A 13,948-nucleotide genomic window follows, 5' to 3' on the forward strand; every position below is an offset into this window, starting at 1 on the left:
AGGGCAAATAGTAAATAACAAATAAATGGTCTCAGTGAATAAATAGTACAAATGAAAGAAACTATTAGGTTGGTGCAAAAGTAATTATGTTTATGGATGCTAAGTTTTAAATCACTATAACTAGGCTCAAACACATGTTTATTAATCAAAATAAGAACCATTACAATCAACACATTTTTGCCAATGAGAAATTAGTTTGTTTATTACTATAGCATAAAAACCTATGCTTTGGGATTCGACGAAGTCTTGGATAGCTTTTTCTGCATCCTGCTGGTTGTGGAAGCATTTTCCGTACAAAAAGTTGTCAAGATGCTTGAAGAAGTGGTAGTCAGTTGGACAGAGGTCACATGGATACTGCACCTCAGACAAAAATTGTAGCCCAGTTTGTTCACCTTTTGAAGCATTGGTTGTGTGATATGCAGCCAGGTCACAGAAAAGAATTGGGCCCTTTCTGTTGACCAACACTGATTGCAGGAGTTGTAGTTTTTTGTGCATCTCATTGATTTGCTGAGCATACTTCTCAGATGTAATGGTTTCACTAGGATTTCAGAAAGCTGCAGTGGATTAAACTAGCAGCAAACCATGAAACAGTGACCATGACACTTTTATTGGTGCAAGTTTGGCTTTGGAGATTGTTCTCAGTCCAGCCACTGAACTGGTCATCACTGGTTGTTACATAAAATTCACATTGTTGTTGCATAGAGCTGTTGCATAGAGTAAGAGAAAATGACACTTCTAAAAGAAACTGTTTATTTGATTTGCAGTCAGCTCTTGAGATACCCATTTATCGAGCTTTTTCATCTTTCCAATTTGCTTCAAATGCCAAATGACCATAGGATGGTCGATGTTGAGTTCTTCAGCAACTTTGCATGTAGTTGAAAGAGGATTAGCTTCAGTGATCCTCTCAGTTGGTCGTTGTACACTTCCAATGGCTAGCCTCTGCTGCACTCCTCATCTTCACGGCTCTAATCTACTTTGCAAAACTACTTGAACCTCCAGTGCACTGTATGTTCATTAAAAGTTTCTGGGCCAAATGCATTGTTGAAGTCATAGTTGTCTCCACTGCTTTATGACCCATTTTGTGCTCAAATAAGATCATTTGAATTGATTTTTGTCTAACATCATTTCCCTAGTCTAAAATACATATAAAATAAACACCAAGGAATAATTCATTAGCAAAAAATATAAAGCAAGAAATGCATGTTAAAATAATGTATAACAAACCACATTTATTTAAGAATGTATTCCAATATCAAATGGCAAAATTCAATAATGCAAAACCAAAATTATTTTTGCACCAACCTAATATTCCTAATATTAAGTGGGAAACTATTCCACTTAATCCTTCCTCTGTGTCATACATGTAGTAAATCTAATTGATGAACATATATATGAAGGAAAGATATCAAGGTAATAAAAGATATCAAGATAATAACCTTTTTCTAAATTCTTTGTTTCTGCTTTGGACAGAGAAACCCAAAAATTTTAAAGTAGGGAAAAAATCAGAAGCAAGGAATGTCAATGTAAAGAGTGTTTGCCTTTTGGTAAGAAAATTTTTGTTAGCTTTAGGCACCCAGCTTTCTGGGTAGTCCTGAAAATCAGGGTCTGAAGAAAGGGAACAGACAAATGGGAACTTCATTCTTCCTGCTCAGGGCCTGTGTTTTGCCACTCAGCAGCAGCCCTTCATAATTAAGTCATTTAAGAAACAAGGTAGCTCAGACATAGAAGCTCGTGTTCAAATCCATCAGGCATGGATTGTAAATGGCACAGTGCATGCAAAGCACAGTACATGGTACAATGTTATAAAGAGGATATACTGATGAATGTGACAGATCCCTGTCTTTGTAGTTGGAGGGAGAGACAGGGACCTGGCAGATAGGACAGATTGAAGGCCAAGGTATCAAGTGATAGAGTAGGGTGTGTGTTTGTGTGTGTGTGTGTGTGTGTGTGTGTGTGTGTGTGTTAGTTGCTCGGTCGTGTCTGACTCTTTGTAACACCATGGACTGTAGCCCACCAGGTTCCTCTGTCCATGGGATTCTCCAAGCAGGAATACTGGAGTGGGTAGCCATTCCCTTCTCCAGGGGATCTCCCCAACCCAGGGATCAAATCCAGGTCTCCTGCGTAGCAGGCAGATTGTTGATCGTAGGAGCCACCAGCAAAGTCCATGATAGACTATATGGGAGGTCAACTCCTACTCTTCCCTCATCTTCAGCATAGAGGAAGGGCTTACTCCCCATCCCATGCCTCAGGAAGGGATTGCACTGGAAATATGTATTCCCTTCTCTTTCAGAAATATTTTCTTCTCGTATGCTCTTCCCCTGGGGAAGAACAGTAATCTTTCTGGTGGATGAGATTGGAAAAGTATAGAGTGCGGCATTTTCGGTACTCTTTTTTTTTTTTTAGATGCTGGTCATGGCAAACATATTTCTACGTGCCAGATACCAACATTTTCATTTCTTTAATCCTCACAGCAGTCCTGTGAGGTAGCACTTTATCATTCCCATCTTCTAGGTGAGGAGATTAACTCATAGAAGCTCTGAGGGACTTGTATGTCTGCTTGGCTGATGAATGGCACAGCCAGGTATACTCACTCAATCAAACTCCAGGATCCTTGCTCTCAATTTCTCCCCTCTCTGGTTCCAGGGAAGAGTGCAAGTGTACTATTCACTTCTTCCATGACATAAGCATACCAGAATCAGGGCAGGGTCCTGGTCTTGCTCGAACCCTCTGTGTTCCTGATGGAGGCACAAGAGCAATTTTGAGGTGTAGATATAAAGGTTTCCTTCAGTTAAGGGTATCCATTGCTAGATTTGGTGCAAGTGGGCAGAAAAGCCAATCATGTTCTTAAATTCAGTGACATTGGTGATAAAGCTAATATTTTTATCTCTCTTGATTTAACTGCTGTATCTCTTTCCCAAAATTTTGGTGCCCAGCCAACTCAGAGGAAAAACAGTGATTAATTCTCACCCCAGACTCCCACCATAAGTATGAATAATAGCAGTAGTAAAAAATATCCAACAACAAATATGGTATAGCAGACATTGTGATGAGTGCTTTAGGTATGTATCATCTTTTTGCATCTTCACCACAATCTCAAATGAGTAGATACTCCATGTTATGGAAGAGTAAAGAGGGATTAAATTTTATGTTGTCAAATAGATTTCTGATGAATGAGAGTGTAATGACTATTTTATTGTCATTATGACATATTAATAGGCAAACCCAACACTTGATTGCAATGGTCTTTGATGCTAACTTCAAATAATTCTGCTCTTCACAGAATCACTGACAATAGTTGATGTTTAATACTATCTTAAGAGCATGCAAAGGTCAAAATAATTCACAGTACTGGCCAACAAATAGCAGAATGAAGTTGGGTTAAGACATTTCAGTAGAAAACCTCTTTTATCTGTCTACTTCTTCTCACCTTTTTCGGCATTGCCCTAGACAAGCCACCACTGTCTCTCACTTGTTCTACTGAAAGAGTCCTCATATCATCAGACACATGTATTTCGTCAGTGTCAAATGTCTTCTCCATATGCACAAGCGTGACCTCACTACAGGGCACTGGCCCCTGACTCCCCCTCCAGTCCTGTCTCCTCCATTTCCCAGCTACACTTCAGTTCCTTGGCTATCCCATATCCTTCGTGATGTGATTTGTTGCTGTTGTTTTTCCTTTCTGAAATATCCTTCCCTCTTTCTGAAACATCCTTTGCTAACCCGTTTTCACATCCATAAGGAAACTTATCGTTTATGCTTCAACTTGAATATTGCTTCCTCCGAATTTCTTTCTTAGTAGCCCTTGTTAGAGGTCCTTGTGCTATCCCATCCCTATACTTCTAGGACTCATCTCAGTTTATATTCATTTGGTTTTTGTAGCTACTCGTTTTTTGTCTGACTTCATCTGAAATAAAGCTTTACAGGGGTCTGATCCGAATCTGCCTTGCTCACTGCACTGTTCTCAGTGCCAAGCTTGGACTCACCCAGTTTATGTTGTTGATCAAACTGAATATGGTTGCGAAGGTCGTGTCCTGTACGCTTCAAGGGCACTATCCACATAGATGATGATATCACTGATGCTCCCTGGAAATGTACAACACATCAACCCTATATTGAATGAAAGAATGAATAAATAAATAAGTGACACCATTATTACAGAATTGCCTTATTGAAGAAAACTGTTTGATGCCCAGTATTTCCTAGAAACCATAAAATCGCATGTGGTCATATATGCCTTGCGTATATGTCACACTTAAGCAGTAATGTTGGCATTTTATGTGTTCCAAGTGAAATCTCTTTTGCCCTTATTGAAATTCTGCATCAATTTTTTCATAATCTTGAACTTAGTCCACAACCCTCCAGGTGCCAATATAAAGTCCCACTTTAGCTTTTTAATTGTACAGAGACCTCATTCTTGACTTGCAGGTGAGAAAGAGCTGAAGCTGCATTCCATGTGTGAATCAAAATACATTTTAATACAGTATTTTTATTCAGTGGGGCCCCTGAGTAAAACCTGCAGTGTATTATAAAATGCTAGTAAATATACATACAATCATAGAGGGAAGGAATGAGTGACATCCAGAAGAAGGTTATAGATCATAGTGCTGAGAGCTGGATTACCTGGCACATGGAACTGCTCATAACTAAGTGTGTATTATAAATAATAAATCTTAACCATGGTGCCCATCTCCAAGTCTTGCCATCTACATGTGTGACTCCAGGCTTTGCTACAGTAGAAATTGAACTGTGATTACTACTGATAACCATTTATTAATAAATTTAAACAAGAAAGCAGTTTAAAAAATAAAATGGGAATTTGAATTGAACAAATTGTGGTTTCTTATAGGATATAATTGTAACATCACCTCCAATACTGCCATCATTTCACCTTGTAATTCACATTTGCACATGCCCCCAAGACGCTCTAAGCTCCCCATGGTTCTTTAATCTGTTTTACTAACTTATGCACACTTGCCTTGCACATACAGAGTTTGCAGATCTTGGTATTCATAGGATGACTGAATGAAATTATTAAACAAAATGGTTTCATTAAACCAGACTTAAAATTCCACACCACCTCAAAAACATCACTTTATTGGCTTTTCAAACTGAGAACAGAACATTGACTTGGGCAAGTTTCTCACTGGGACTTAACCCATGAGATGGTAGATGTCTTGATGCACACTAAGAAACCCCTTCAGGAATGAAGGGCTTACCCATGAGCTGCTGAGAGTGCAGTCAGATGGCAGCCTTGGTTATTTGGCCCCCTTTGGGAAAAGACTGTTAAGGAGAGCCACCAAGCCCTTCCCATGCATTCTCAGCCAGTAGGTGGTCAACTCCAGCCTGTCAAGTCTGCATGCTCTTCCTCCAACTCAAGTCAATGCTACAGAGCCACCTCAGCTCCAGAAATTTTCTTGGGGTCAGCTGAAGCCTGTCCTGAGAATAAAACAGAGCTCAAGTTGTCCCTCTAGCCTATCCTTCCTTTCACAGGTGTTGATCCCAAGAGCACTCCCTAATAAATCTCCTCAACGCTAGTATTTGTCCCAGAGTTTGTTTCCCACAGAGCATAGTGTATAACCCATGACTCTATGTTTCAAAGAGTTAAAAGACAAAGGAATCAATTCAAGGAATATTCCCCCTTACTAGAACAATCTCAAAACAAGCGGTGTTATTATTTGTGAAAGCGACTGGGTCTCAGTAGCAGCTGCAGCAGAGAGTTGGATTTGTGCTATTCATGTCATAAACAGAAACACTGTTGTAGCTTAGAGTAACCAGCAGCATTGTCCTTCATTGCATGGGACCACTGCTCCCAAAACAACACTAGGAATTTGGGAAATTATGGTGATGGAACAAACAGACACTTAATTAAGGGTAGTGTCAGAGTTCTTGCATTTTTTTAACTGACCTCCAGAAAACTATATTCCTCTGATGCTTGGTTATTCTTTGATTATATTTAATTTCCCAAAATGTGCAGTAACAAGACAACACTTGAAGAAATCTCTAAGATCTAGAGGATTAAAAAATCATACATTTTCCTTAATAACTGTTATAACAAATGTAATTCAATGATACTGTAGTATAATTATATTTAATAACATATCATAATTATTGATGAGGCTTTCGTATAGAGGAGTCAGTGAACTACAGGTTGGGGGAGAAGCCCAGCCCACCATGGGCAGAATTTGGCCACAGTCATTCATTTAGAGATTGTTTCTGGTTGCTTTCATGCCATAGTGGCAGAGTTGAGTAGCTGGGACAGAAATTCCATGGCCCACAAAATCTAATATATTTATCATTTAGCCCTTTGCAGAAAGACTGATGACCCCTGCTCTCATGTAGTAACATTTAATGATCCCAATATAGTATTAAATGAAAGGAGAAAAATTTGTTGAAGGAAAATAACACTCCATATGTACATATACATACATACACAAAACGTTATCTCTGGTCATTGAGATTAGAGATGAATATTTGTATTTTCTTCTTTTTGCTTTTTGTATTTTCCATAGGAAACATGCATTTTTTTTTTTAGTAACAAAACTAATAAATGCTATTTAGTGTGTAATTTTTTTCTTCAAAACCACTTAGAATTTTATTAGCTAGCTGTCTGTATTAAAAAAAAGTCATTTATCTAAAGTCCAGTTAGAAAGCAGCTCTGAATGTGTGCATACTGAAGGATTTGTACAAAGGATTTCATAATACTACTCCATGTCTAAGAAAATATGCAAACCATGAAGTTGCATATTCATAGAGAAGCTTGCCCAGCTACTGGATTAAGCATCCAGTTGGCGATCAGAAGCTTAAAAAGAGAACCAGCAACAACCCTGGGTTATTTTGTGACAGCTGGCTGCATTTGGTAAGCCTGTACACGTTGTGCTAAGAAATACGGTTTATTCAACTTCTGGTTTGTGATGCTTTTTAAATTCTCCCATCAGTTTTCTTGTGTGTTTCAAGAAGAAAATGCCAAAAAAGCTTCCATTTTCCTAAACCAGGCCATTTCTAGACTAAAAAATAACACAGTGGTCATTAAAATAACATAGCTAATCATTCTTGAATCATTTTCTGAATAAATAACAAGACTCAAGTTCAATGCTGTTTACCAGTATCCTGTTTGTTTGTTTTTTTTTAGTTGGGATATAGCTGTCTTACGATGTTACATTAGTTTCTGCTGTGAAATGAAGCAAATCAGCCATGTGCGTGCGTGCATGCTAAGCTGCTTCAGTTGTGTCCCACTCTTTTTGACTCTCTGGACTGTACTTGCAAGGATCTTCTGTCCATGGGATTCTCCAGGCAAGAATAGTGGAGTGGGTTACCATATCCTCCTCCAGGTGATCTTTCTGACCTAGGGATTGAACCATGTTTCCTGCGGCTCCTGCACCGCAGGTAGATTCTTTACCACTGAGCTACTGGGGGAGCCCCTGAATCAGCCATATGTGTGTGTATGTACACACATATTTCCTCGCTCTTAGCCCTCCTTCCCATCCTCCCCCATCCCACCCATCTAGGTCATCACAGAGCACTCAGTTGAGCTCCTTGCCCTGTACAGCAGATTCCCATTAGCTATCTGTTTTACACATGGTAATATATATATTAATATGTCAACCACATCCTCTTAACAAACAAGAAATACTCTTTCCACCTATTTTCAGATGGGGAAACAGATCCTCACGCAGGTTCAGTAGATGGCCAAAGGCTCACCAGTCTAATACATGACTTAGCCAAATGTCCAGAGGTCAAGCCAACTCTCTCTGACTCTAGAAATCTGAGTCCTCACTCACCAACCTGTGTGGTCTCCTGACCATCTGCATGTTTCAAAGCATGATATAATCCTAGCACCCATCTCCATGGGAACATGTAGTCGGTATTCAAAAATATCTGTAGAATGACCAAAAGACTGTGCAGTTTAGTCCATTCAGTAAAGCCTGGCACAAAGAAGTAGGAGTTGTAACATTAAGAAATATTAGGAGATCTTGGTTTTCATGTATAAAATTATTTGGGGAGAGTATTTTCAGAGTGGGTATAAAGCACTAGCAGACCGCTGTGTAATATTAGGACACTTCTTATTGGAAGTAACTTCAGGAAACTGTTTTGTATACACATTTTATAAGTCCAAATTGATTTAATTCAAATAAATGTTAAATTTTGCATAAAAACCATATTTGCTTAACCTGTTATAATATGTCAGTATCACATAGAAAAATATCAGAATATGATTTTTATTTCCATTTTCTTCCACTCTCTTAGGCGTTTTTAGAATGCTATTCCAGTGCTTTGCTCACTGGAAAACTGAGGCTTTTTTTAAAAAAACTCTATGAATTGAAGCAAATATTACTGTATTTCTGGCTTAGAAACTATGGGTCTGTGTAGATGCTGGAAAAGGTATATCTTCATAATGCATCCTTTCCTGTTCCTAAATCAAAACAGAATGAATCTTTGAGATTTGGAAATTAGCATCACTTAGTCACACCAAATAAAAGTCAATTGTTGCCAAATCTATTTTCTAAATAAAATGATGCATTTTTTTATCCTTCCATTGTGTAACAGCATAAAGAAAAAATAAAGTATGGGCTTGGAACTCATATTTAAAAGTTGGCAATTACCCCCCGCCCAGTTTTGGCAATTTGTATTTTTATTTGAAATACATTAATTGGTGAATTGGGGCTTCCCTGGTAGCTCAGCTGCTAAAGAATCCGCCCGCAATGCAGGAGACCCCGTTCAATTCCTGGGTCGGGAAGATCCCCTGGAGAAGGGACAGGCTGCCCACTCCAGTATTCTTAGGCTTCCCTGGTGGCTCAGCTGGTAAAGAATCTGCCCGCAGTGCAAGAGACCTGGGTTCGATCCCTGGGTTGGGAAGATCCCTTGGAGAAGGGAACGGCTACCCACTCCAGTTAAAATAGAATATAATGTTTTTAAACCTTTACAAATGCCAGGCTTGACAAAATGCTGTCAACGTAGTTACTTTATCATTATCTCCATTTGACAGAAGAGAAACTTCTAAGGCTCAAAGAAATCAAGAAACTTACTCAAGATAACACAGCCATAAAAAAAGCAAAGCTGGGATGTGAATTCAACTATCGCAGCCTTTAGGGTAGAGTTGCACAGCCTCTAGGGTAGAGTTGCTCAACCTCAGCACTACTGACATTTTGGACTGGATAATCCTTTGCATAGGGGACTGTCCTGGGCATTGTAGGATGTTTAGCAGCATCCTTGACTTCCACACATCAGATGTCAACAGTACCTCCCTCTCAACAAGTTGCAACAACCCTAAATGTTTCCAGACATTGTCAAATTTTCACTGGGGAAACAAAATCAGCTCTGGTTTATAACCACTGCCCTAAGACTCCTGTCCTAACTGCTGTGCTTTTCTGCCTGCCTTTCAATTTAGGTCAAGATCACCCTTCCAGAATGAACCCTTAGCAAGCTTGTCATAGTCCATGCATGTCTGGGCCTCAGCCAGTTTAGTTTCTCCCTCATTTTACGTAGGAAGGAAATGCCAGGCACCCACAACCTGGAGTGATTTAGGATATGTACCCAAAGCTAAAATTAATTTAAAAAAATAATGAATTGCCCTGCTCTCATTACCAGAAATTTGAGCCAGAAATGGATCCATGTGCTTGGGATGAGGTTGTAAAAAAGGGAGGGGAATAGGAAGACTTATTCAAGCTCAGAGTGCTTACTAATTTCACTCAGAATTAATTTGATGAAGAACTAGAATAAGAATTGCAAAGTCATCAAAGATGATGGCTTTTCCTTTATGACCCTTGGCACCAGAACAAAGAGCCTATTTTTGTGGGTTTTGGGGTTTCCAGAATAAAGGGAATAAAATGTTTAGGTAATGTTTGGATGGTTTAGAGACTGTATGTACATTAGTGATAGGTCAATTAATATCTGCACAGTTCAAAGAGGCAATTATTTTAATTTATAAATCACTTCAGAGGTAGGGAGCTGCCATCCATTAATGTGGTTTTTACAAATAAGAGTGCTCATTGTTACGTGTTTGTGTATGTGCTTTTCTACCCATGTCATTCTATCTGGCCCGAATTTTCCAACCAGATCGCATACCTCTGTGATTATGTATTTGTCTCTAGAGCACTGCCAAATACATAAAGCATTGTATCTGCAATTTGACCCTTGGCTGAGACCACCCTCTTTTTCGAGTTTTCGCTGTGCTGAAAGGTACCACCACGCACAGTGTTGCTTCCAGAAAAGGACTTCTTATATTACACTCTAAATGGCAGAGTCTGGGACTAAGCCTCCCCAGGGGGTGACAGTGCCTCTTGGTAATCATTCAAAAAGGAGAGAGGGCCAAAGTGATTCTGGGCATGGAGGGCTTATTAGACACTTGATGACTGGTTAAAAGTTCCCAAGTGTCAACGCAGAGATTTCCTTTAAAACCATGCCATAAGCATCCCTTTATTTTGTCTTATTTTTTTAATTACTAAATGACAAAAAATATCAAGCATAGTGCTCAATTCTAGGGGAATAAGAGTATGTAAGACAAATACAACCCGATGGGGGAGGAGGCAAACTAGGAAGCTGGGATAAGAGTGTAGACTGATGGTTGCAGTAATTAGTAAATTATAATGTACTGGAGAGGCTACACAGGTGGCTTAGTGGTAAAGAACCCACCTGTCAATGCAGGAGATGCAAGAGTCACAGGTTCAATCCCTAGTTGGGAAGATCCCCTGGAGAAGGAAATGGCAACCCACTCTAGTATTCTTGCCTGGAGAATCCCATGGACAGAGGAGCCTGGCAGGCTACAGTCCATAGCGTCTCAAAGAATCGAACACAACGACTAAGGAGCAAAAAAGATACTAGAAAAGGTGTTGTGGTTGGCAAAGCTTCCAGAAGGAAGTAACATCTTCTTCAACGCTGAAAGATGAATATGTGTTAATTTGGTGAACTGGAAGTGGGTGTGTTCCAGGCAGAGGGGTGAGGCATGGAGCAAAGGCCCAAAGGCAAGAGAGAATTCAGGAAACCAAAGGAAAAATGGAAAGATAGACCAGTGAGGGCCAAGCAGTGAAGCTCAAGATCTGAGCACAGATAGGATTGCAAAATGTTTTCCAAGTCATGTTAGTTGACTTTATCGTAAGGGCACTGGCATGTAATGGAAATGTTTTAAGCTGGGGAATGATGTGGTCAGATTAGGAAAACCAACAGGAGGAGACACACACGGCAAGGGAAGAGGAGCAGGGTTTGATAGTACATCAGGGAGGATAGTATATCAGTAGACTCAAGGACTGGAAGGAAGGAATTTATCAATGATACTTAATGGAAGAGACTTAAATGATGAGTAAAAAAGATCTTGCTAATAATAAAGTCACTTTGATAACCCTTCCCATTATATAATACTCCTTCCCCTTTAACACAGCATACTTCTGTTGCAGAAGAATGACAATTACATACTCTATATTTATGACTGGTTTCATGAATAAAAATTACAGATGTTATTGAGCATCTCCTACATGCCTGGCATTATTCTAGTTACTGAAGAAGCTACTATAGACCAGAGGCCATTCCTTCAGTGAGTTTCATTTTAATGACGGAAACAGACAGTAACAAGCAAGTCTGTTTCTATATCTGAGTCTATTTCTGTTACATAGTCATATTTTAGATTCCACATACAAGTGACATTATATGCTATCTGTCTTTCTCTGCCTGACTCACTTCACTTAATATGATAATCTCTAGGTCCATCCATGGATGGATAGCTGAAATGGCATGATTCATTCTTATTTATGGCTGAGCAATATTCCATTGTATATATGTACCACATCTCTTTATTCATCTGTTGATGGGACATTTAGGTTTTTTCCATGTCTTGGCTATTGTAAATAGTGCTGCTATGAACATTGAGGTACATTTATCTTTTTGAATTAGAGTTTTGTCTGGATATATGCCCAGGAGTGGGATCACTGGATCATATGGTGACTCTGTTTTCAGTCTTTTGAGAAACCTCCATATAATTTTCCATAGTGGCTGTACCAATTTATATTCCTACCAACAGTTCCCTTTTCTTGGAGGCCATCTACTTTATGACTGGACATTGTTAAATCCATCCCAGTGCTTGGAATAAATAGTCCTTCCTGGAACTGTGGCCCTTCCCGGGATTCACTGATGAAAATGTTTTATTATGAGATTTCTGCTTTCTTCCTTGGGATGAGAGCCTTGTCAGTGCAATACACTTTGTGCGGAAAACAGATCAGATGACCTAGGTAGAGCCTTCCCTGGAGAAATGATTATTTATGTCCAAAGACCAGGCTATTGGACACTGACCAGTTGTCAAGCCCTTTCTCAGAAGAAACAAAACAATACCGCATGCTTTCCCATTGCCCCACTTAGAGGGAACACATCCCACATGAGTGGGATTTTTGCTCTGTGCTGGCCAGCCACCTTGTCAACAATTAATTCAGTTCCTTAATCACAGGAAAAGTGTTTAGGAAATGGAAATAATGAGAGAGGATCATCATCAGGATCGTGTGTGTTCCAAGGGCTCCCTGTGCACTGCCGGCTTTCCTCCTGCCTGGGCACAGGATGATGGCGAAGCGGCACCTTCACCAGTAGACAGGTGTGGGTGTGTGTGCTCGCTGGGTTCCACTCCCTGTGGGTTCTGAGGCCTTAGTTTCCTGAGTTTGTAAAATGGAAATCACACTTGACTCATGTCTGTGATGATAGGGGATTTCGTTAGTCTCCACAGAGTAGATTTTCTCTGGTTTATGTGGCGGCTTTGCTTCATTTGCTCCACTTTTTTAAAAAAACAGAACATCAGGCTTAATGGCTTCCCAGGTGTCTCCATGGTAAAGAATCCACCTGCAATACAATTAATTCAGTTCCTTGGGCTTTCCTCCTGCCTGGGAGGCTCCCTGGGTCAGGAAGATCCCCTGGAGGAGGGCATGGCAACCTGCTCCAGTATTCTTGCCCGGAGAATCCCATGGACAGAGGAGCCTGGCAGCTACAGTCCTTGGAGTCACAAAGAGTTGCCCACGACCAAGCATACATGCACGTCAGTCTTTATTTCTTCTGCAGCCACTGTCTTCGACTGGCAATTGCTTCATTTTATCATCACCAAAGAGTGGCAGTGAATCAACATGCTGTTTATAAGGGAAACCTTGAGATTGTCTTTCTGATGAAAGACTTACCTAAAGGCTATGGTTTGTTATTGAAGTAATATCAGTGCCTAGTAAAATTTAGAAATACAAAACAAGATGAGGGTTGGAGCAAGAGAAGGTAGAGAAGGAGAATTCTGGGAGAAGTTAAATTATACTTGGCTGGTCCCTAACATGTTACATCATATTGTTATGAAAACATCATGGTCTTACAAAACTTTTGTGAATGTACCATTAATTATTTGTAATCTAATGGCATTATTTCAGTCATATTAAAATGAAGAACATTTGCTGCTGTGACAGATATGATAATAGCTTTCTGCTGTGAAAGGCATTCATTTTGAAACTTCAAGTAATTATTTCTGAGGAGAGGGTACACGTCAGCATAATACCTTCCACTTTTTACATCTAAAGTTATATTTTATGGCAGCTAATCTCAGTAAACAGAGGCAGTGGGAGGCCATGTAATGTTGAAAGAACTATAGAAAAGGATTTGCTTTGTAATTAACTGTTAACACTTCATGAATGGAAATATAGTTGCACAGATGACATCTGGGCGCTGGAATTAGAAAGACTGAGATTCCAATCCCAGTTCTAACTCTTACAGCCATATTGCCTTTTAGGACAAATTAAACATTATCTCTAAGCCTATATTTCCTTATCTTTAAAATGGAGATAATAACAATACTATTTACCTTACAAGTTGAAATTAAATTTATATCTATAAGCCTTTTAACAACAATTAAAATGGTACCTGATACATAGCAAGAGCTCAAAAAACATTAACCATTGTTGACATTAACTGTGTTACTTTTAGCAAGTTCCTTTAGGAACCCAGGCTT

At 39.5% G+C, this 13,948-nt stretch overlaps 1 long non-coding RNA gene across 1 annotated transcript in view; it reads right to left on the bottom strand.

The window, feature by feature from the left end:
• Positions 1–13,948, bottom strand: part of LOC133045783 (uncharacterized) — a 297,594-nt gene that overhangs the window by 115,665 nt on the left and 167,981 nt on the right. The window contains exon 2 of the long non-coding RNA XR_009690352.1: positions 3,984–4,107. This is a non-coding gene — a long non-coding RNA (uncharacterized LOC133045783). The remainder of the gene's footprint in view (positions 1–3,983; positions 4,108–13,948) is intronic.

This window comes from Dama dama, chromosome 24, assembly GCF_033118175.1.
Source record: "Dama dama isolate Ldn47 chromosome 24, ASM3311817v1, whole genome shotgun sequence".
NCBI classification, from domain to species: domain Eukaryota; kingdom Metazoa; phylum Chordata; class Mammalia; order Artiodactyla; family Cervidae; genus Dama; species Dama dama.